At 42.3% G+C, this 25597-nt stretch overlaps 1 pseudogene across 1 annotated transcript; it reads left to right on the plus strand.

Moving 5' to 3' along the window:
• Positions 1-23780: 23780 nt before the first annotated feature.
• On the plus strand, positions 23781-24434 carry LOC311597642 (peptidyl-prolyl cis-trans isomerase A-like; annotated as a pseudogene). Its single transcript has one exon. The product of its transcript is annotated as a peptidyl-prolyl cis-trans isomerase A-like (transcript).
• The last annotated feature ends 1163 nt before the right edge of the window (positions 24435-25597 follow it).

The following is a 25597-nucleotide window of genomic DNA, read 5'->3' on the forward strand; positions in this document are numbered from 1 at the left end:
CGTGTGCTCTGAACTGCCGAGCCATCTCTCCGGATTCTACTGCAGGAATTTTAACAATATCAAATTTCCCACCCTTGCATATTGCAATGTTTTCATTCTTAGAACAAAATACCCCTCATACATACCCACTCCAATTAGTTCTTTCAAAAAAATTTTTTTTCTTAAAATGGCCTTTGAAAACAAAGAACATGTGAGATACAAGTGTGCATTGGTGCTGCACACTTGAAGTAACACATTTAAAGACACTTTATTAGAAGTTTCCCATTTTTTTCTCAAGTTCTTTGGTTGTAAATGTTCCTGGAAGAAGCAGTAAGTTACAGCGATGTTACCTCTTTCAGAGATCAAAGACTGTTTAGTTTAGACAGCTTATCAAATATAATCTTGATGCCTTTGAGACCATTGGACTGACGTGTGTACAGGTAGATAGATTTAGATAGAATATTTACATAGAATAGAATATTGTGTCTTAATTTATCTGGTGCCGTCCACTTTCTCAAACCAAGACACATATAACTGCTGTACATCACAGAGCAGACTATACCTGTACCCTAAAAGGAAGACTTCTCCAACACCTGTGTCCATGGATGATGGTTGCCCAAGCCCACTCCCCACGGTAACTGGAGTCCTCCTCTGCCCTCTCCGCATCAATCTCATATTCTATCACGAAGAGCATGGTCTAATAGTGAAGCTAAAGGTTGACAGGTTGGCTATGTTTGTCTGCATGGCCTCATGCCTGATCCCTGCCCATCACCCTTCTCATCAGCTAAAAAGACTACTTGGATTCAGCACTGACCGCAAAGAACACCTATCACCATCTACAGCAAGCAACACTGACAAGTTTTACCAACTTAAACTATAAGTTGAGTTCAAAATATTCTTTTAAAATTATATCCAGATGTTATCACTTCCCTATGAGAAATGTTTCCCCTGAGCCTGTGGTAAGATAGACATACTCTAAATTAGCACTTGGGATTCTTTGTTAATGGAACCACATTTCCTTACTCTCAACAGTCTGCATCCACCTGCATCACTCATGCACTCTGCTCCCCACTGCCAGGCAACATTTAACCTTATCACTCAGGCTTGCAGCAGCCTCTGGGTTAGCACCGTCTCTGCCAGAGTCTAACTGCAGCTGTGGGAAACCGCGTACCACACTTGATGGTATGTATAGTAAAACATCCTCTTTGAAAGTCAACTTGTCAAGTATCTATAGGCATGCTTGTTTTTGCAGTTAATCCACTTTGGGAAATAGATTACACACACATAAAAAACCACAAAAGATGGGTTAAAATTATTTTTAAATATGAATGTTCTTTGCAGCAGCAACAAGAGAAGGAAAGGGGCAGATAATAAAGAAAAAATGAAGAAGAAAAGAGACAAAGACAGAGAGGTGGATCTCAGCCTATTTTCAGTGTTTCTTCTTAGAAGGATCTAGCAGAATGATAAAGACATGCACAGACTTGCACAAAGGCATCCATGCTTCACAGAAAAGGACTCAGAATCTAACATAATTGATAATTTGCTCTTTCCTGGGTCCCATCTGCAGAGTTAGCAGAATGGAGAACGCCCCGATGGACTCAAGTCCACAAAGGATGCTGAAAGACTGACCAGCCACTGCAGGAGGCGCCTGGGGCTCCGTGAATGACCTGGAGACTGACACTTGCCTGTGCACTGAGTTCAATATGGCAAGAGATTGTACCTCTTCCATTAAAGACAGAGGTCGGCCTGCAAAGAGCATGCAAAACTCATTACTCCATTGCATTGTGGTAAATACGGACACCTGCTTTGCCCATGACTTCCCCGCCTAGTCTCCTCCACCCCACAGTCAGTGAATTTGCCCATCTTCTGCAACTGGACTTCCAAGAAAGATCTTAGAGCCTTGCACCTAATCAGGGCTATGGTATTCAAAATAAATGCTGTTGTGATCAACCTTCTAATTATAAAGTCTCAGAGAGCCTGGGAAACTGGCAAAAAGGAGCAGCAGGGAAGTCAGGCATGACAGAGTCACCCTAGTTCAGCTCAGGTCATGTGCACAGCAGCCCTCGGCCTGTCCAGCAGAGGCTGATGAGGGGCCTGCCCTGGGTGCAGGAAAGGCCAAGGTCTTGTCAAACAGAGAAAACAGAGAGAAACAGTAGGTCTTTCTCGGGAATCCACCTATGGGGGAACTACATAATTACTCACTTCCAGCTATGACACCTTACCAGGTGGGTTCTGCATACAAAGCCCAACTCTATTCTTGTGAATTCTATGGAGTTTTACATTTTTATGACAATAAACACAAGATCCTGAGAAGAGTGTAATGACGCACACTTGAGCTGACAGCACTTGGTGTGTGTGGTGGAGGCAGGGAGAAAATCCTGGACTACATAGTGAATTAGAGACCAGGCTTGGCTACATAAGACTCTATCTCAAAGTGCCAGGCGTGGTGGTGCACGCCTTTAATCCCAGCACTTGGGAGGCAGAGGCAGGTGGATCACTGTGAGTTGGAGGCCAGCCTGGTTTACAAAGCAAGTCCAGGACAGCCAAGGCTACACAGAGAAACCCTGTCTCCAAAAACCAAAAAAAAAAAAAAGAAAAAAGAAAAGAAAAAGAAAGAATGAAAAGAAAGAAAGAAAGAAAGACTCTATCTCAAAATAAAGATGGGGAGGCTAAGTAAATGCAACCCATACTTGCAACAGATCTCTGTGCTTAATTTGCATGCATTTGTGTGTTGTTGTATGCTATGCATGGAGGTTTGTGTTATACCTGATGGTGTTTATCTTACAGTAGAAAAAACTGTAAACTTAAGGGAAGTGTCTGGCAGGATGACTCAGTAGGTAAAAAAAATCTGATAACCTGAGTGAGTTCAATCCTCAGGAATCACCTGGTGCTTAGGAGAACTGACCCCCACAAGTAATCATCTGACCCCATGCCTGAACCGTGGGATGAGTGTACAACACTCATATGCATGGATGATAGATAGATAGATAGATAGATAGATAGATAGATAGATAGATAGATAGATAGATAAGACTGACCAGGTTCAAACCTTCGTATGCCTACTAGATTTGCTATTTTATAAAGTTACTTGGTCTCTCTATTTCTCAAGTTCCTCATCATTGAAACAGCGATAAATAGAATGGGTTATATGAGAATACATTCAATATTCAATAATGATAGCCAATATGCCCAGCCTTCTGGTTAGACCTAACCCACCCTGTCCCACCTCCCTCCCACTCATCCACCCTCTCGCCTTACCAATCCTTTTCTCGTACTCATGTGGTTTTGACTCTCAGGTGACACAGTGAGTTTAACCAGTACATTTGTGTGACCACAGGTTTCAAGCAGTGCTTAGGAGCCTGGTGGACTCAACTGTGGACACACAACTTATGACAATGACTCCCCCCCCCCCTAGAACTCACCAGTAGCTAATAGGTAAGTGGTGGCATGGGTGTGTGTGCAATAATCTATGATAAATACAGAGACTACAGCTGCTCGCGGGGTTAATAATACAAGACAATAGAGTGCTCAGTCCTAACTGGGACATTCAAACCACCCCTCCTAAGGCTCGAGAAGTACTGCAGAAAGAATACAAGCTCCAGGCAATGCAAAATGCCATCTCTGGCCACAACAATAGGAAGATTGCAATTGTGGTCTGATAGCAATCCTGTTTGCCTGCACAAGATTAGGCCTGTCACCAGTCAATCAAAGATGAGGAAGGGACTCTATGCTAACCTACTCAACTACTGACTACATGTAGGTTCTAGGACAGAGGCCATCATTGTCTGCAATTGTGTGCACACAGGTGATCCCCGGGTGGTCCAGGGGAATCAGTCAATACCCTTCATCACACAGACAGCCCTAGTTAAACTCAGTGGGTCACAAGACAAAACAAAGAGACATGAAAGTTGGAAAGGGCTTGTGAAGATGAGTGGGGTTGGCATGGATACATGGGAGATAGGAAAGCTTGGATGGTGAGAACAACCAGAATGCATGATATACATGGATGAAATTGTCAAAAAAGGAAATTAATAAAAGTTATATAATAGATGTGCACAAAAATAATGACAGTCAAAATCAGATTCCTTATAATCATACATTTGAGCACTGTCCTTGTGTAAAAAGTGTTCTGTACTGACAACGGTCCTGGTAGTATAAACTTTAGAGAATTACAAATGATGAAAATTACTCTACAAAAATATAAACTATCTGAAGAATGTTGAGAGAATATGGACTCAGCTGTAATCCTCCCCTTAAGGCCATTGGTCAACAAAGTGTGTAGCCCTTCAGAAAGAGAATCAGGAAAGAAAATGTTAAACAAATATTCAAGATATGTGTGCCCTTCTCCAGGAACGCTGAATGCTTGCCCTGCTTCAGCTAAAAAGTCACTAGAATGGATTATGTTGAACTTACTAGAGCCTGTTCCACCACAGTCCTAACTAAATACATCTCTTTGTGATAAATGCTTAATATTTAGGTCATTTTTTTCTATTGTATTTGGTGTCTTGGTTGCTATGTACATAATAAAAATGTGTTAACATGGATTTGATTAGCATAGCTGGGGTTATGTCTCCATTGCCTAAATATTTATTGATAGTTGTGGGATATAGAAATTACTTCTTTTTCATCGGTATGCAAGTATGCAACAACCTAATCAATCTGACCTCTGTGTGTGTGTGTGTGTGTGTGTGTGTGTGTGTGTGTGTGTGTACTCATAGGTGTCTTCCTCAGTCATCCCCCAGTTTACTCTTAAAACAGGGACTCTCACTGATCTGGAGATCAGCAATTTAGATAAAATGACTTCTCGGGAAGCCGCAGAGGTCCTCCTGTCTCTGTCCACCAACACTGGGTTACAGGTGTTTACTGTCATTCTTGGCACTTTATGTGGCTTCTGGGCACTGAAGTAAATCCTTCATACTTGCACAACAAGCATACATCTGCACTTTACTGACAGAGACACCTCTCTGGCCTCTCAATGTGACTTTGCACAAAGCTCACTCCTTTGTATTAGAGGAGAAAGAAAAATGAATACAATCTCACTCTTGTCTTCAGGTAAACTAATATAAATATAATTAGGACAAAATAAACCATACTCAGCCAGGCTGTGGTGGCGCACGCCTTTAATCCCAGCACTTGGGAGGCAGAGGCGGGCGGATTGCTGTGAGTTCGAGGCCAGCCTGGTCTACAAAGTGAGTCCAGGACAGCCAAGGCTAACACAGAGAGACCCTGTCTCAAAAAACCAAAAAATAAATAAATAAATAAATAATAAATAAACCATACTAACTGAGATAATATCATTTTATGTTGTCACAGGATGTAAGGTGATGTGGCAGGATCTGGAACAATTTAGTGCAGTCGGTATTTGAGCTCCCTTAGGAATGTGTACAAATTCCATATGCAGATCTTTGAAAATGGTACATCCAGCAGAGGGAGCAACATGGCAGAAGACAGAGTCAGAACACTGGACTGGAGAAAGAGCAGCATGGTGCGAACGCAGTGCTTGGTATAGTAGGTAAGAAGTGGTAGAACAGCCGGGCGGTGGTGGCACACGCCTTTAATCCCAGCACTCGGGAGGCAAAGGCAGGCGGATTGCTGTGAGTTCGAGGCCAGCCTGGCCTATAAAGTGACTCCAGGACAGTCAAGGCTACACAGAGAAACTCTGTCTCAAAAAAACAAAAACAAAAAACAACAACAAAAACAAAAAGTGGTAGAATAAAAGTCATGAGAGCTACAGATGGGAAAGTACAACTGCAATAACAGGCGGGAGAGACTTCAACGTTGCTATAAGCAATTAAGACAGTTCTGCAAAGAATGTAAGGTTTGCAGCCAGGAGTCAAATTACACAAAACGTTTTGTGTATGCTAGAGGAATGTTCTGGACAACCACTAAGATCTCTACCAAATTTTGATTGACTCTAAGATCTTACTTCACAAGGAAGGCTCTGTAGCATTTTATGGAAAGAAAGTTAGAAATGAAGGTCGGAGAAGGGAGGTTCTCCGGAAATTACATCAGCAGATGAAATAGGGTTAGGAGTTAAGGGCCTGGCAGGATGGCTCAATTGGTAAAGCATTTACCATGACAGCACAAGGATCTGAGTTTAAATGCAAGTACCCACAGGCTGGTGCTTCTCTCTGAGTTGGAGGCCAGCTTGGTCTACACAGAGCGTTCCAGCACAAGCAGGGCTGCAAAGAGCCTGTTTTGAAAAACCAAACTAAAGGGAAGGGTAGATAGTTCAAATTACAAAACCCCTCCTTGCAGAATTTTTTCCCGAAAATCATTTTTCCTTTTTTTTCAATTTTTTTGAGTTTTTAAAGTTTTTATGTGTAGGGGTGTTTTGCTTGCGTGTATGTCTGTGCACCATGTGCATGTTGACTGCCCACAGAAGCCAGAAGATGCCAGGTCTCCTGGAACTGGAGCTACAGACAGCTGTTGGTCACCATGCAGGACCTGGGAATTAAACACGGGTCCTCAGAAAGAGCAGTCAGTGTTCGTAGCTGCTGAGCCATCTCTCCAACCCCCAAAATCAGGTTCTCTAAGTCAGTCAATGTGACAAACGGCTGGCCCTGTCCAACTCTGATCACAATAATGACCAACGGACTTCAGAGCACCCACATGTCACATTCACTGATTTAACAGGATGCATGCTGGGTTCTACTGGGATGCAAAAAAGGGTTTTGCTGTAATGAACATCATATGAGCAGTTTTGTTTTGTTGGGTTTTTGTGGGATGTAGTAGAATTACTTAGAAGCAGCTAATCCTTCTGACTTCTGGAGTTCCTTGTTACTGTTTTTTTTTTTAAATAGATTCTTCTCTCATCACTACATCCTGACCACAGTCTCCCCTCCCTCCACTCCTCTGAGTTTCCCCCAGCCTCCTCTCTACCCCTCGCCCATCCCCCTTCATCGCCCTTCAGAAAAGAGCAATCCTCCAAACATGGCAGAATAAGATACAGTAAGAGAAGGCAGAGGCCCTCATCTGTCAAAAAGATACAAGAAATATTAACTGTAGAGTCAACGGTGCTCCACACCTGAGGAGAAAACTGAATTTCCCAATAAGAAATACTGGATTATATACCAGCTAGCGGGCGTACGCACCAGCCCCACATGACCTCTTCCTCTCAGGCTGTGTTTTTCCTTGCTGAGGTTGCTTCCTACCGTGTGTGTGCCTTTCTGTATCCCTGTAGACATTCCAGAGGGACACTGAAGAGATAGATAGCCAGAGCTCACACTCAGCTCAGCTCCTTCCTCAATTTCCTAGCTCCCCCCATGGTTGTGCTCTAAATTTAATGGGGACGGCAGAACTCTGCCCCCTTTTTTCTTGTCTTTAGCCCCAGTTAGAAAACCTCCTCAAGGCCAGGAGTGTGATCAAGGACCAACTCTATTTACCCTTCCTTCCTATTCACACCACTGTCAGCCTCAGTACCACAGCCGCGAGGCTCACAGGCTGTTGTATTTTGGTTGTTTATTTATTTGTTTCTGGTAGAAAAGTAAATCCAGTGTCTTTTATTCTCCCTTCCTGTCCTAAAATAATGTGATCAATTTTTGTTTTTGTGTTTGTTGTTCTTGTTTTGGATAAACTGTTGGCTTTTTCTAATTATTATTATATTTTATTGTAGAAATAGAATTAGAGTAGTTGTAGTACTTGGGTTTTTTCCCATCTCTTGATTTTATTTTTATTTATTTTTGCCTTTTACATATTTATTTTTACATGTACATTTATATTATTACACATATATACAATAAACTACCTATAGCAAGAAGAATCGCGAAACAATCAGGAATTATACAAATGTTACATTCATAATGTTTTGGCTATTTGTATTTGGAAACCTTGAAGAAATCATCTTTCCCATCTTGGTCCATCTAAAATTCTGAATGAAAACCTGTATATATCATAGCTCATCATCATCAACTTAAAACATCTATGTAGACCTAAAAACGATACATCTTAGGTGTAAGAGATAGATATGTTTCTACTTATTTTTAAAGACAGCAATTTCAGAGTAGTTTTAGGCTTGGAGCAGAGGTGAATGAGGCTCATGAAGACGTCTCATACACTACCTGCCCTCACACATGCAAAGCTTCTCCCTCCAACACACCCCCTGCCACAGGGGGAGATGTGCTACAACTCATCAGCCTATATCAAGTCACTATCTCTTGGAACCCAGAGTCTTCGTAAGGGTTCTCTCATGGTGTGACCTGCTACGGCTTCTGACAACACCACAGTAAGTATCAACTATTAAAAGGATGCTTGATTTTATAAGTCCAGATGATCACTTCTGAAATGTGTAAATATTGCCCACTTTATAGCCATCATAATAACTTTCAGCATCATTTCACCGCTGGCGGGATAAAGAGCAAACTGTCTCAGCACATGCGGCACTCTCCTCACCTTCCTCATCACCATCTTGTGGCAGCGTCTCCACCGTGCCCTTAAATGTGTTGTGCTTCCTCCTGGAGAAGGCGATCGGTACATAGTCTTCTTCTTTTTGGACTGCTGTGAATCCTCGCTCAGTTTCTTTAATTATGGACCTCTACCTTTCATTTAGACATCAATTGGAACATCCCTTCCAGAACACATCCTTTTTATTTTCTAGCCATACATCCAAAGATACATCATATTCTTTTATAGCATTGTGTCTTTAAAACTATCTCTTTTTTTCTTGTTACCCTTTCCTTGATTTGTAATCAGAAGTCAATGGTACGGTTATTGGAGTTACGTTCATTTTCTACATCAGACTAACACATGAGAGTCGTAGCCATGCCCATTTGTGCTAATCAGGGTATTCTCAGTGCCTATTGAATGTAGTTAGGAAATCTGGACTGAATGAATGAATGGCTCTTATATTGTAAAACCAATGTTAAAAACCTGAATTCTATAGAATGAAAAAAAAAAGAACATCTTCAAAGTAGCCTGTGTAATATGAGAAAAGAGAGAGGGTAAAAGGCTGAACAGTGGCAAAGGAGCGCAGAGACAAAGGCTTTTCATTTTCTTCCTGCCCTTGTGTCCATCTCTGGTTCCTCTATGCTGCTACAGTTCTCTTTACCAAAGAGAACTGGAGTCTGCTCACTTTAATGTGTTCGTAAGCACCATGTTCTCTTGAATTTGCAAGAAAGCACAGAGGAGAAAACTAGAAATGATATCTAAGGGGGGGGGGAGGAAATCACACACAAAAAATGAGAATGTCCATGAGAAAAATAATTAATATTTGATGAAGACAATACCCATCATCTCTATTTATGGGCAAAATAAAGTTATAACGTAAAATTTCACCATTGGTCACTGTCTTAGTCACTGTTTTATTGCTGTGAAGAGACAGCACAACCAAGGCAATTCTTATAAGAGACAACATTTAAGGGAGGGCTTACTCCATTATCGTTAGAGCAAGGGCATGGCAGGAGCATGGTAATTGCATCCTGATCTATAGGCAGCAGACATAAGAGATGCCCAATAGGGGTGGAGTTTTGAGACCCTAAAGCTCACCCCCAGTGACACATTTTCTCCAAGACCACACCTCCTAATCCTTTAATCTTTCTCCCTGATGACTAAGTATTCAAATATATGAGCCCATGAGAACCATTCTTATTTAAACCACAAAGTCACTATATTTCCCTTTTTATATTTCTCTCTCTCTCTCTCTCTCTCTCTCTCTCTCTCTCTCTCTCTCTCTCTCTCTCTGTGTGTGTGTGTGTGTGTGTGTGTGTGTGTGTGTGTGTGTGTAATGGTACATATGATGTACATATGAACTTCTGCATTGGATGTTCACTTTAATTGAAGACAACACAATCATTTCTGAAACATGTATTGCATGCTAAATATATTTAATACATGTTAACAAACTCTGCTTGTTTTTCTAAGGATCGTCTATATTTTGTTGGGGATCCCATCAATGAGCCTAAGGTGGATGAAAGGAAAAATCGTGCTTCTTAATAACATGTGTGGGCACATGTGCACTGTGCAAGAGATATTCATGTGCCATGTTTTGAAAATACCTAAGAGAATCAACTTAAAGGGTAGAATGATTCATTTCAGCTCATGGACATGGTTATGGTCCATGGCCAGACTGATCCACTGCTGTGTGCTTGAAGTGAAGGAGACTATCATGGCATTAGGAGCCAATCAAAGAGGCTTTTCAATGATGGCCTTAAAGCTAATGAAATCAAGAAGAGGCCAGGCTGTCATATATCCTTCAAAGTCCTACCTGTAGAGACCTGCCTCCTCCAAGTAGGCTCCTCCTACCACAGCTTTATCGCTCCCAATGGTCCATTGACATTTTGAGTCCATCAATGCATTAAACCATGGATAGTTCAGAGCCTCACACTCTGATTGCTTCTGGAAATGTCTTCATAGACACACTCAGAGGCGTTCTCTGCCAATCTCCTAAGTATGTTGAAAATCCAGGCAAGAAAAGAAAAAAGAAAAAAGAAAAAAGAAATCCAGGCAAGTTAAAAATCAGATTCGTCCTCCACACTAAGAACAAGCAATTCTCCAAGAGGTGGCTCAGAGTTGGGCATTACCAAGGGTCTTCAAGAAGCAAACAGCAGACTTCAGAGGAACAGCGAGACAAAGGGGAAAGACATCAGAGAACAAAGGGTTTGAATAGAAGCAGATGTCTGCTAATTATGTAGATGCCTCTGGAGCTGTGTTAGGGTGAAAAAAAGTCAAGCATTTCTTCAATGATCAGCCCGAGTCCTGCGTGGCAAGGACGAAGCACACCCTTGCCTTCTTCAATCTGTTTGCTGCTTTCAGCCAAACAGGGGAGAGCAGAGAGCTTCTCCTCTCTCCGCTGCACTCTGCCTGTGTTTGGGAGTGGCAGCTTCTCTCCTTTACAGGACACATTTTGGAAAATATCGCTAACTGTAGCAGATGCATCAGCATCTCTATTTGTGGGGAAATGTCAACTAGAATTAGACCCCAACCTGTGTGTCAACCTGCTGAGCCTTTGAGCCCTGGGACAGAAAGAGCTGCAGCCCGTTTGATGTTCTGAGGACTCGGCATCCCGGGAGGCCCCTCTGCTACATCACCACAGAAACCCAAGTTCTTTCCACATTTTTTCCTGAGTTTCCTTTGTGAACAAAAAATGACCCCTTAGCTAAAATGTAGACCCTGTAGTGCAAGAAAAACAACATCTGGAACCTTAGCCGTAAGCGATGCAAGTCTAAGCAAGCTGGGGTGTCCAGTGGGTATCAACCTATGCAATCTGGCATGTGGCACAGCAAGCTGCCACCAACAACATATGTTTACATGCTAATGGAAGTCAGGCTCATTTAGAATAAATTTGCATCCATCAAAGTCCAGCGAGCAGAATGTTTTGTTGTGTGGAAATGGCCTGTGGGATTCTGGGAAGAATATGAGCTAAGTTACTGGTTCAACTTCCAAGACATCCTAGAGGAGACAACGTGAATTGGAAAACGCTGAGCTGGAAATCATTTGCTCTCACGGATGCCTGCAGTGGCCTTCGGTGTAATCCAAAGTCTCACTCTTGAGAGCTGTATTGAAAAGGAAAGAGAGAAAAGAGCTGGGGGAAAGATCATCATGACAAGTAGATCTGCCTTCTGAGTGAGGATACAGAGGGACTTGGTTCAGAATCTAATTGAGTCTGGCTCTCCCTTGATTATACAAAGTCCCTTCTCACCCCCCGGATCTTAGCAGAATGCTTCATCTGTAAGCAGAATGTCTGATCCCGTAAGCTCCCAAGCCACTCCATCCGCAATTGTCCATAATTCACATGTGAGACATGAGTGAGGATCAAACACTTTATCGCAATGACTTCCGTGAAAACTAAGGTCACCTCTGTAACAGCCAAGGTCCCTCCAGAAAATGTCACACACACACACACAGGGACAATTAGAGTCACTAAAGGAATTCTTTAGAGATGGATGGACAGAGCTAAAGGATATAGGAACTGCACACTCACGGTTAGTAAAAGAAAACCCTAGAGGAGCTAAAGACCTACTCACAAAAGGGGCAAGACAGGGAAGGGCCCCACCCCACCCCACCTTGCACCTTCACTTCCTGCCTGTGCTAGGCTCATACCAAAAGTCCCAAGCAAGAAAGCTCCTAGGCCCAGAGACAGGGAGTGCATAGGATACCCCATAGTCACTCGTGTGCCTTTCTGTACTGTCTTACTGCTGTAGGAATTTTCATAGGAACACCTCAAATAGCACTCAGTACACCCCTATTCCATAGCCATACCCTGCACTGCATTGCATTTTACAATGCTCAGGGGGCTTACTGGGGGTTGTCATGGCACCGGGTTGACCTGCTCTGCAAGTTTCCTTGTTGATTGTGCCCTCAGAGACCTGATACTTCTTCCCTAGCAGGAGAAATCGCCATCGACTCCTACCTTCCATCCTTCCCTCCTTAACTAACCAATAAGCTTCGACACACAGGGAAAGTAAATGCTTTGTTAGTGCGTCTTATATAACCAGGTGAGCATCATCAGGCTCTAGGAAGGGGCTGCGAGCTCTCCTGAAGACCTACAGGAGCTTTATTGACCTCATCTGTGATCGTTTGGATTGTACCCTCCAAAGTCATATGGTGAACCTCTAATCCCCAGTATCTAAGAAGGTGTCATACTGGGAAATAGGATCTCTTACAGGGTAATTAAGCTAAAATGAGGTCATTAGGATGGGCCCCAACCTAATAATATCAGTGCCCTTGTAAGAAGAAATACACATACAGAGAGAGAGAGAGAGAGAGAGAGAGAGAGAGAGAGAGAGAGAGAGAGAGCAGAGCAGCATCTTAAGTGAAGACACAGAAAGATTGCTGTTGGCAAGCCAAGGAGAAAGGTCTGAGGAAAACAATAAACATGTCTAAACCTTTATCTCAGCCTTCAGTACCATAGAGAAGGGGCTGAAGAGACAGCCCAGTCAGCAAGCACAAAGAGTTGAGCTCCATGCTCAGAACCCACGGTTAGAAAGCTGGGTGTGATGGAGAACATATGATCTCAGTGCTGGGCAGGTAGATGCAGATAAATCCTGAGGCTCACTGGCAGTGAGCATAGTCTAGTCGATGAGCCCTAGATTGCAGTGAGAGCTCCTATCTCAAGCAACTCGGTGTACCACAGCTGAGCAATGACACCTATGGTTGTTCTTTGGCCTCCACAAGCGCAGCCCATGAGTATATAAATATGTATATATGTATATATATATATATATATATATATATATATATATATATATATATACATACATATATATATCATAGACACACACACACAAACACACACACATACACTATTAAGCAATAACTCACCATTGTTTGTGCTTTGTATGGCAACCCAGAAGGCTCAATTCATTATCACTGTGTTTACAAATTCAACTCGTAATTTCCATATAACTCACCGTGCTTTCTATGGTGTGCAAATCTCCAGTGTGTAACTCATGGGGATAAGCAGACACTTCATAGGGGGAGAAGAGGAAAGACAGCAGAAGCTCCACAGGAACAGGCTAATGCAGTCTTACCGTGTGAGCAGCGATTTGCTTTGAGCGCCATGTTCATACTACTTTGCTGCTTTATTTGTCTAAGGGTTTTATACACTGAGGCTCCAGTACATTCTGTTCCCAAAAGTAGTCTGCTTCTGACGCTCAGTCCGGCCTCCCTGCTGCATAGTCCGACCCAAAGAGCAGATAAATATTCCTGGATGTATAATTCTGGTGCCCCATTTCCATTACAAGTTATCCTTCATCCCTATGTGTTACAATCTGTACATTTTTGCAGATTCACTCTTTAATTCTTCCAGTTAACACATCTCCCCCCATTAGAATCTAAATTACTTTAAAAGCAAAGGAACAACCGGGATGTAATGTGAATAAATTATAATAAGGTTTTAATATAAACAGCAATGGCTATGTCTACCCTATCATCTCTATGCCTAGTAGCCCAATTCTCTGCCTACCACACATTAGACATAATAATTTTAATAAATTCTAACTAGGTGTTAGATTTTTACAAGATTGCATTAGATGGCATTGAATGTGACATCATTAGTCGGGTTCCTTAAACTTCCTGAATCTGAGCTCTGGTCTGGAGTTCTATCTCCGTGTCTGAAAATGTCAGCCTTGCCCTTCCTCATTCAGTGGATCAGAGCTCACACTTCATCTTCATACCCACAATTAGAAAGACTCATATTCTGGAAGAAAGCTGAATTGTTCATTTGTGTTAACTCACCACTTGGGACCAATAACCTCATGGAAAGAAAGCAAAGCTACGTTTTGTCTTTCAGAAATGAGCCCTCAGCTGCTGCCTACAGAATAATCCTGTGCCATTGGGATCCAGGCTCAGTATCTTTTTTTAAAAAAAGAAAGCTCACCCTTCCCAACTAGATATATTTGTATATGGTGCCACTTAAATGTTGTAATCTTTGGCAAAATTTGGGAAAAATAGCTGGATGCAGTGGGGCACACCTGTAGTCCTAGCTCTCAGGAGGCAGAGGCAGGTGGATCTTTATGAGTTCGAGGCCAGCCTGGTCTACAAAGTGAATCCAGGACAGCCAAGGCTACACAGAGAAACCCTGTCTCTAAAAACAAAGGTGTTGGGGAGATATAGATAGCTAAAGATAGATAGATAGATAGATAGATAGATAGATAGATAGATAATAGATAGATAGATGATAGATAGATAGATAGATAGATAGATAGATAGATAGATAGATAGAACGAACAAATAGATACATAATAGATGAGAGAGAGATTGATAAGGGAGAAAGACAGAGAGAGAGAGAGAGAGAGAGAGAGAGAGAGAGAGAGAGAGAGAGAGAAAGGGAGAGAAAGAGAGAGAATTGATAGACCTAAGATAATACTTGGTGCTAAATCACAAATTTATTTTAACTAAATACAACTCACTAAATAAAATTTAAAAGCTTAAGAAGATAAATAGAGCAGACAAACTATACGCATGTGTGCGGAAATAGCAGTGATTATCATTCCTTTACACAATTAATATGTGCTCATAATTACAAATTTTTAAAATTTGAGATATACCATCTGTTTACCCATTTGCTCTTATTTATTCAGTAATTAGGGTACACATAAACTTTATGCATTGTTTACATGGATGAATATCCATCTATGTCTTTGAATGGCTAAATATTCCAATGTTCAAAGACATAAACATTATTTGTCTTCAAAGATAACATATGATTTCAGGAGAAACTTTTACTTATACTCACGCATGTTGCTGTCTTATAATTCACTTTCCACCTTCATTATTCTTTTTCAGTTTATAAGACTCAAAACATACATGCCCACTCACTCAGTTTTTTATCTACTCTAGAAAATGGAGGTTTGATGTTTTTTTGATACAGGAATTTAGCTGCTGCCTCCTTTGAAGTTTCAAGAAACTGAACTTCAACCTCCAAAATTAATTACTGTATTCTGTAATTCAAAGGAAAGGAAAGGAGGAAGGAAAATGAAAAAGAACATGAAAAGGGAAGAAAGTAGGAAAAGAGGAAAGAGCGCCACAGAAGGAGTGTGGGGGAAGGAAGAGACCACTGATGGGCTGACCAGAGAAAGATGGAATGGAGGAGGTTGGGAGGGAGACCAGCAGGGAGGAGGGATAAAGAAAGGGGTCCCATCGACCCTGAGGTGCAGACTCTGAGTCTGCAGCAAATCACTGCTGATGCTGAGATAAGAAGCTCACTGCATTGTTGCTTGTCCTGAATATTTTGAACACCAAGTTATAAAGCCACTTGTGTAGCCCCAGGACACTGCCTCTAAGACAAGGACATCTCGCCAACGTCATGAGCGGCAGCTTCAGAGGGACCCACAGATGACAAAGGAGGTAAAACAAAACAAAAGCCCTTCCTTCCTGTCCCTGGTCCCACTGGGAAGGAGCTGTCCATTAGGAGCAGTTATCCATCCAGAAACATCCCACACATGTGGATTAAAATAAGCTAAGCCTCCTCGAGGTAGTGTGGTTCTCTGCTGACTCCGGTGCCCAAGGGTTTTTAATTCTGTCACAATAACACGCACGTGCTCTCACACAAATATACCATGTCAGATTACCCATAATGACGCCTTGGAAGGGCGTTTGCCTAAAAGTGATTATAACCAAACCCTTAAGCCTCAAGGATTTGGCAATCAGTGCCAGGAGGGATAGATTGTCGTTCTGCGTCAATTGGAATGATGAATCTTTTACATAATGTGAATCACTGTCTAATTGTGGCTCTGATTGCACCTACCATCGTCAGTGCACTCCACAGCCCGCCCCCACCCTCACTCATTGGAGACATTAAGTGAATAAGAAGAAGACTACAAAGGACCAAGCTGTTTACGTTATGAAAAGGAAACTACCCCATATGTGACCAGAGTAGCAAGCCCAGAAAGTTGAGCATACACAGCATGAAAGAGGAACAGAACCATAGAAAATATGTCCTGCCACGCATTCATACAACAACCTATCTGCAAGTTGATATGGTATAAAGTAAAACATTAGCGTATTAGTGCTTAGTAGCACTGAGGGCAAACTATGACTCTGTCACATCCTGACTGTGGGATTTGCAGCAGGTTACCTGTATCTCACCTTGTCAGAATAGCCTAGATTAAATCATATTTTATACAGTATCTAGAATCAATATTAATGATTAATACTCAGTGTGTATCAGTTACTATTCTTTTCCATCATATAAACCAAATCTGGGACAAAAGAGATGGTTCATCAGACAAGAACACTTGCTGCTCTTCCAGAGGACCAGAGTTCCGTTCCCAGTACCCATGTTGGGTAGCTCCCAACATCCTGTACCTTCAGCTCCTGAGGAACCAACACCCTCTGCTGGCCTCTGTGCACACCCACAACACACGGCAGGTGTGCATGCATGTGCATGTGTGTGTGTGTGCACATGTGTGTGTGCACGTGTGTGTGTGTGCATGTGTGTGTGTGCACATGCATGCAGACGCATATTAAAATATATTTTAAAATATTTAAAAAATAAATCTACTTCTAACTCTCCTAATCAGATAGGGGAAAATATATACCTTCAATGCATTTTTAACTGGGCAAACTTCAAGTTTGCCTTCGTTCCTACCAGCTTCTATACCATTTGCCGTACTTGGTACCCAGCACGTTGGTTGGCTCCACTCAAGGTCAATCACATCAGGAGCAAATGAGGTGAGCACTTTTGGCCTCCAGTGTGAGATATGATGAGCCTGCCTACAGAGCCTAGTCCTATAACTTTGGTCTTCTGAGCAGCAGTAACTGGTCTGGAAACGATGATGCACTTTGTTTGCTATGAGGTTGGCATGGAAACAGGCCTCTCAGACGCCTTGCAGTGAGGAGAGGAGTGGAGATGTCAGGCAGTCTCTAGCAATGAGTTCCATTGACACGTCCAAGAAGCCCACACCAGAGCCCACAGCCTCACCACACTTGCAGCCCACTCCTTCTGCTTCCTGCTTGTCGCTGAAGATGGGATCTCTCAGCTCTCTTGCCGCCATGCCAGAGGCTTGCTGCCATGCTCCGGTCATGATGGACTCTTTCTTTCTAGCTAAAACATAATCCCTCTTCCATGCGTTGATTTTGGTCATGCTGTTTTATCTTTATCACAGCAGCAGAAAAGTATTAACATATGTACCCTTCAAAGTATCACTTCAATAAGTGTAAAAATTATATATTCATGTAGGTGAGTCCTGGTTTAAAAAAAAAAATCTTGCCTCCATTCTGAGAAGCCAAAAAGCACCTATTTCTTATTCCTTAGTGCTCATCCTCAAAATTATGTCAAAATCTCTTCTTGATAAATTCAAATTCTCTTTTGAGGAGGAGGAAGAGGAAAGTACCACCTCAGCTGGCCACACCATGGAATAAGCATCCTATCCAAACACGGAGATGTCTAACAGCCTCATCCGGGACTCCCAGTGAGTGAGCTGAGCCTCACTCAACCATCATGGCCGTTTCCCTCTGTTCTCTTGTTGCCTTATACTTCTGTGCTATTAACCCCAAAGAGATCTTCTATCCGCCAATGGCCAGCATTCTTCTGCAGCTTTGACTGTCTCCAGAATGGCTTGGAAATGCTGACACCAGTAAGGTTGTCTTGATAATAATAATCCAGAAGTCTAATAAAGATATGAACGTGAGATTGTAACGAACAACACAATATAACCCACTTGTGGTCAGTGGTTTATCAGGACGGTCCATAAAACTTTATAACAAACAGGAGCATTCATTGCAACTCTGGGGAGGGGAACCCCTGGCCTTAATATTGTGGCCCTGGTATAGTCAGAAATAAATGAGCAACGTTTAGAAAAAACATAGATAGACTTTAGTCAAGATGGTGTCAGCTGCCAAAACCCAAGGCCTGCTAGGACACTCCAAGGAGTCTAAGAGACCCATGGAAACTTTGAGGGGAGGCCCAGAGGAGGAGAATGAGCCTGTAGAATGCGCAATATGTCTGTGGCCTGAGTTACAACCAAAAGCCAAGTGGCTGTCCATGGTCTAGGCTGCCACTGGAGACCATGTTGATATCTGAAGGTTGTGCTGCTGAGAGGAGACATGCTACCCTGAGTGGCCTGTGCTGCCACCTGACGTCCTGGGGACATCAGGGCCCATGCTGCAGCCAGGCCATGTCTAGGTCCATGGTCCTATGGCAGCAGGGTCTATGTTGATGTCCCACGCTCAAGTATCCCTGGTCTGGACTACCACTTGAGGCACTGTGCTGAACTGGCCCCACCACTCACCTGGGCAGCAGAGTAAAGCTGACCATGGTGGCCCTGGTAAGCCAGCTGCAGCACTGGGTGAGCTAGCCAGGGAAGTTCTGCAGAGCTCGCCCTGGTGGAGTGGGCACTGGAGAACTGGCAGGCTAATCAACTCAGCTCCCTCCCAGGCCCAGACCCAGGGCTTTGAGTTGGCCCATCCCAACATCTACCCCTATCTATGATCTCCTTGGGCACAGGAAAAGTCTGGTCCTGCAGATCCAAAGCTGTAGGGTCTCTATGGCAGACAGGAGCAGGATGTCTGAAAAGAGTCCCAATGAAGGTCCAGGATTGATAGTGTAACAGAAGCCAGAGGTCTTGAAACAGATTTATTGCAATGAACATTTCCAAGTAAAGGTGTGTAGACAAAAGCGTGTACTGTGACACTGTAACACAGTACAGCCTCCAGCACAAGAATCGTTTTTTATTTTATTTTATTTTAGCGGGGAGGTTGCAAGGGAGGAGAGGAGATACACAGGGAAGGGGAGATGAGTGGGTTTGAGGTGCGTGAAATTCACAGAGAACTAATAAAAAGTTTGGGGGTTTTTTTGTTTGTTTGTTTGTTTGTTTGTTTATTTAAGTTAAACAATATTTGGAAACCACATGCACACACAAATAGCTGTTAAAACACAAGAAGAGTTTTTAGAATCTAAATTAAAAAAAAAAATCTCAACAAAGAGTTTCAGGCAGACTCAGAAAATTTGCCAGCTCATGTCTGTCTCCTTTCAAGTCCAAAAGAACATGAGCGCTGTATTTTTACAATAAGAGAAAAGACAAAGGACAAAGCTGGACCTGAGTTTATAGACTGTGGCTGTCACGCAAGAAGAACAAGTAATGGCCAGGCCACCCACAGTCCGTATCCGAGCAGTGTCTCTCTGACCTCTTTGCCTGGTAACCACTATACAACCGTGTCTCTTCACACCCACATCTCTATAACCAGAAATATATTGATACAAACGAGTACGAGACACGGGAATTTTTATTTAAGCTACTTGATGGTTTTTGCCTCCCTTGTGGCCACGAGCAGATATTACAGGGAGGTTCTGGAAGTGCTGGTGGTTACATATAGGACTGATAATAGCTCCCATCACAGGTGATTATGGCCATGTGCTAACAATGCATTGCTCATCAGGCATTAAGTGCACTTAATTATTATCCCAAGAATCCATGCTGTGTCTGAGCGCCTGTGACCCAACAACCCTCTTCAAACTCATATTAAAACTCAGTCACCAGTACAAGGGCAATGGTAGGAATGACATCTTTTAGAGCATAAGCCCACATCATTAATATCACTGCTTTTGTAAAAAAAGGCACCCAAAAAAATGTCCTTATATCCTGTGTGACAAACTGCAAGAAGATGCCACTGTAAACTGAAAGAAAGCCCTCCCGAGAAGCCAAAGCTGCTGGTGTTCTTATCTTTTATTACAGGGCCCAGAACCCTGAAAAATAACTTGGTTTGGTTTGTACACTTCCCAGTTTATTGTAGTTTATTATAGGAGCCAAAGAGAGTAAGTTGTGTTTTGAAGAACTTGGGTTTTTTTTAATAAATGATCACATGCTCAGGTTGTTTAGTATCTCTATACATTTTCATCACTGCCATATTTGTCTGTGTGCTAAATTACTGATCTACTCTCTACACAAATTTCAGTCACACAGTGAAGTCCACTAAGTGGTCACTGTATTTTGTATATCTAGAAGTTATTCGTTATCATCATTGCTATTATTATCTGTACAAATAAAAAATTAAAAGACGTGACTTCACTAAGGCCATATGCAACTGTGGCACCATCTCTCAAACTCAGGCCTAATATAACAGCTAATCTTCACTGTCTACAGTTCAGGAGAGGCACATCTCAGAGTGTACCCATGGGGAACTTTCTAGAAGCTGAGGTGTCTGGACACCAGCCCACAGGCTAAGGGACAAATGATGGAATAAAAAGAATCCAGCCGAGAGCCAGAACTCCCTCTTCTCTGCTTATTTACAGCCAATGCACTAATTTCTCTGTTCTCCTGCACTTTTCCCACCATGCCTTCTAAAACCAAGAACAGAAATAACATTTCCTCCCTTGTGTTGTTTCTGCTGGGCGTTGTTCTGTAACAACAATGCAAAAGCAACCAATACAGCTAAGTTGACTAAGACCAAATCATGACACCTTGTGTGAGTTCTAAGACTGGCAAGTGTTATAGACACCTGTCCAATTGATTATAAATAGCTGACCTAGAGGTCTTAGACTTCATGCTGGCCAGAATGCAGGTACAATACATGGTATATGTTTACATTTTCATAGCAACAGACTACAACGTTGAAGAGCATGCTGTCATGCATGTTAAATGCGAAGTAACATGGCTATTGACCTGTTTAAGCTGTCATAGCATAGCATGGGCTGAGTGGCTTAAACAGGCACAGTCACATGGTGGCTCTTCAGTCAATGGCAGACCACATACACAACAGTGGTTCCATGTGATCATTTTGACTCGCTAGGCAAATAGGAGCAAAGGAAGAGGCAGTGGGTCCCTAGAGAAACTCAAACCTAATAAGGCAAATTCTAGGTCCTAAAGACAAACAATTAATGTCTTTAGCTAAAGCTGCAAACTCTAGACCACTGATTGATGTGGGAGAAATAAGCCCATGACTGTCTCTTAAAATGGGGACAGTGACCCCCACATGTGAAATCCAGCCCAAAGATTGGTCTGCCTTATTTACTTTTCTATTGCTGTGAAGGTGACATGACCTAGGAAACACTACAGAAGAGAAAGTTTACTGAGGGCTTATTTGCAGGTTCAGAAGGTTAGTGTTCATAACTAGCATGCTGTCAGCAGGCAGGCATGGCGCTTGAGCAGTACACTTGATCCACAAGCAGCCAGCAGAAAAAAGAAGCTGAGACTGGACCTGGAATGGGCTTTTGAGGCATCCAAGCCGACCCCCAGGGCAGGGCCCCTTCAGCAAGGCCACACCTCCTAATCTTTCCTACAGTTTGGCCAACTAGAGACCGAGCGTTTAAATGTATAAGCCTATAGGGGCATGTTCGCTCAAGCCCCCACAGAGTCATCCTTTCCTTTTCTTGAGAGATAAAATATGTTTCAGAGAAATGACACTCAAGTCCCTCCTCTAGAAGCCCACAAGTCTAGCAGCCATCTTTGCTTTGCCCTCCCTTTTCTATAGAATTCAGTTCAAGCAGGCAGTGTTCTCAATGATGTCATACCTCCAAGCCTGGCTTCCATCTAGATGGCTGAACTATGTTCATCTCTTTGTCTCATAATTACCAGCCTCACCTTAGAGCTGACTTAAAGATAAGCCTTCTTGGTTTGTTTGTTTGTTTGTTTGGCAACATACAACTTTATGTCTCTCTGTCTCTGCCTCTTTCCCTGTCTCTGTCTCTATCTCTCTCTCTGTTCCCCCCCCCCCCCGATTAATAATTTACTTAAAGATCTCCTCAGCTAAGTATCCATTGTCCTCCATTACAAGTTCTACCTTTCACAAAACTCTAGAAACAGTTCCGTCAACCTCAAGTTCTTCACCACTAGATTGCCATTCCTTCAGATTCCCGTCATCGGGTACCCATTGCCTTCTGAGATGATATTTCTTCCAACATCCTGCTCAGAATAATGCATAAATTCTCTAAAGTGACAGCGGCTTTATCTTCAGCTCTTTTCATTTTCTCTCTGAGTCCTCCTAAGGTTTACCTTTGATATTCATATTTCTGTCAGCAATGCTTTCACATGAGTCTAGTCCTGTTCTCACATGCATCTAAACACTTCTCAACATCCACTCGTTATCGTCTTTCAAAGCTACTTCAACATCTTAAGATATCTGTTACAGCATCCCCCAACAAAATCTACATTAGTCTTTCTATCTACCACTAAAATTAAATTTTAAATATTTTTTTTTAAGTTGTAGAATATGAGAAGGCCAAGATCAGGATGCCGGAACACCATGGCACGGACAGTTTCAGATAAGGAATTTCCTGTTTTACAGATATCCATCTTCTTTGGATTCAGAATTCAGAATGCTGACCATACAGCACAGGCCAAGAAGATGGCCGTGTGCTTGCTGTATCTCACACAGAGAGTCAGAAAGCACTCTCGTGCCTCTTCCTGAATGAACACGAATGCTGTCAGGTTAGGTCCACAACCTATTACCTAAAAGTAACCTTAATTATGTCTCCATCACTAACATATCTATACTTAGGAGGGTTGGCCCTTTCATCATATGAGTTTGATGAAGAAAAACGCACTCTCAACCATAACAGTTCATCAGCTATAAAATCTTTCATATAATATTTAATACCCCTGAGTGTCTTTCAAAGAAGCTACTGTAGCTTTTGTGTGCTTTACACACTTTCTCTAAGGGTCAATCACAATGTAATATATGTGAAGAGGCTTCACAAACCATTAAAAATTGTCCACACATCAGCTAAATAAAGGAGAAAAAAGAGACAGAATTTCAGACTGCTATACAAGTTAAGGACTATAAAACACATTGGGCTAGAATCATTTGTTAGTTGCTATCTTGTGTGCTTCCCTTTCAGAAGAAAAAAAAAGGCAAATGTCTGCAAAAGAGAAATTATATTTTTGTAAAGAATCTAGGGTAACAGCATGAATCCTCCTTGGTCAATTTCCCATGTTTCCTACCAGACAGTGAGGAACGAGGTCAGACCTCTACTGAAATTATTACAATAATAACAGGGTTCAATAGGCTGACAGTGGACTGAGTTGCTTTTGAATGTTTCATAACCCAGATTGAGATAAAAGACTGTTTCTACCTAATGAGGAAAGCCAGCTAACCCCAATAGCTCATGACTTCAGCATTCTAATCGGATCCAGCCGTGTTACTGTCTTTGTGTTTCTGATTGTAATGCTTAAAAACTCACAAGGAAAACAGTTTTAGAACAATCTGTGTGAACACATGAAACTGTTTTTTGAGAGTAGACATTTCTAAGATACCTCACTTTTAGCTCTCAGTCTCAATAATTGCGTTTGCTTGTGAAGCTATCAAGTCTATCTTCTTAGTCCATGCAGTCTCCATCTTTACCGTTCAGAGAAGAGATGACATGACAAAGGGTTAGAAACAGAACTGTTTGCAGACACGACTGTCCCCGCTCATCACTTGCTGTAGCCATGGTCAACCCCACCACGTTCTTCGACATCACAGTTGATGGCGAGCCCGTGAGCCATGTCTCCTTCAAGCCCTTTGCAGACAAAGTTCCAAAGACAGCAGAAAACTTTCATGCTCTGAGCACTGGAGAGGAAGGATTTGGATATAAGGGTTCCTCCTTTCACAGCATTATTCCAGGATTCATGTGACAGGGTGGTGACTTCATATGCCATAATGGCACTGGCAGCAGGTCCATCTATGGGGAGAAGTTGGAGGATAAGAACTTCATCCTGAAGCATACAGGTCCTGGCATCTTGTCCATGGCAAATGCTGGACCAAACACAAATGGTTGCCAGTTTTTTATCTGCACTGCCAAGACTGAGAGGCTGGATGTCAAGCGTGTGGTCTCTGGGAAGGTGAAGGAAGGCATGAACATCGTGGGAGCCATGAAGTGCTTTGGGTCCAGGAATGGCAAGACCAGGAAGAAGATCCCCATTTCTGACTGTGGACAAATCTAATTCTTTTGACTTGTGGGCATCTTACCCACCAGGCCATTCCTTCTGTAGCTCAGGAGAGCACCCCCACCCCATCTTCTCCCAGTACCCTGAAATCCCTGCTCTCACTGAAGTTCTTTAGGTTCCATATTGTCCTCATTCCCCTCCAAGTTTAGCTGGATTGCAGAGGTAAGTTTGTGATTATGAATAAAAAGCAAATAGGGAAAAAAAAGAAAGAAATAGGACTGTTACCTAACTATGGGTTCTAAGAACTAGGGTTCATAGTGGTAAGCAAAATAATGCAGATTCAAAAAGACAAATATAGCATGTTTTCCACCATGTGTGAGACATGTCCTTTACATGTGCACACACAGAGAGAATGGGTGGCTGGAACAAGGAGGTGAATTAGCACGAGAGGGGTCAGAAGGAGTGGTGGTGGGTGAAGAAGGAAAGAGCACTGTTGAGCTTGACTGAAAGCGTTGCTATGAGGACTAGGCAGTAGCACAGTGGGCAAGTGCACCTGATACCCTGACATGCAGCCTGAAGACCTGAGTTGGTTCTCCAGGACCTACTGACTCCTGCAAACTGTCCTCTGCTCTCCACGTGTGTGACAGGGTGTGTGCATACATATATATGCACACACACTCATTAACACACACAAGTACAAAAAGTTTAATGATATTATGAAAGTCATAACAATACATATACACTAATGCATTTTTTAAAAAATAGTACCTTTCAGGAAGTACATTAAAGCAGATGAAATACTGTGAACTTAGGCAGAAATCTCAGGCTCTATCATGAGCACCTTCAAATTTAGGAAAATTGCTTATGCTCTGTGTCATCTCAGACAAACTCAGAGATAATTTTATTGAGGTTTTGTTTTTACTCATTCAAAATAATTATTTTCAAGAGAAGGTGATTGAATTAAAATCCTGAAAGGAATCATATTCCCCCGTGAGACTATATGTACATCGAAGGTTATATTATTATTGAGTGAAAACTAAGCAATTGATGGTCTTGACTCAGAGTGAGCATGGAGGACAGTTTTTCAAGGGGAAATGGGAAAGAGAGTCCCACAGAAATGGGCACCTCGTCAGTGTAGTACATATGCAATGGAATTTTATTCAGCCACTAATAAAAACAAAGCTATAAAATTTGCAGTAAAATGGATGCAACTAGAAGATATTAGATTAAGTTAAGACAAATACTGCATAATCTCCCTCATATATGGTCCCTCACTTATGGTGGGTAAATTGGATGGACCTTAAAATAGCAATGAAAATAATAAAAAAAAAAAAAACCAGGAGCTAGAAAGGAGCCTGTAAAACAGGGACAAAAGGCTT

The sequence above is a fragment of the Acomys minous genome, assembly GCF_964271855.1.
Source record: "Acomys minous genome assembly, chromosome: 5".
Classification (NCBI taxonomy): domain Eukaryota; kingdom Metazoa; phylum Chordata; class Mammalia; order Rodentia; family Muridae; genus Acomys; species Acomys minous.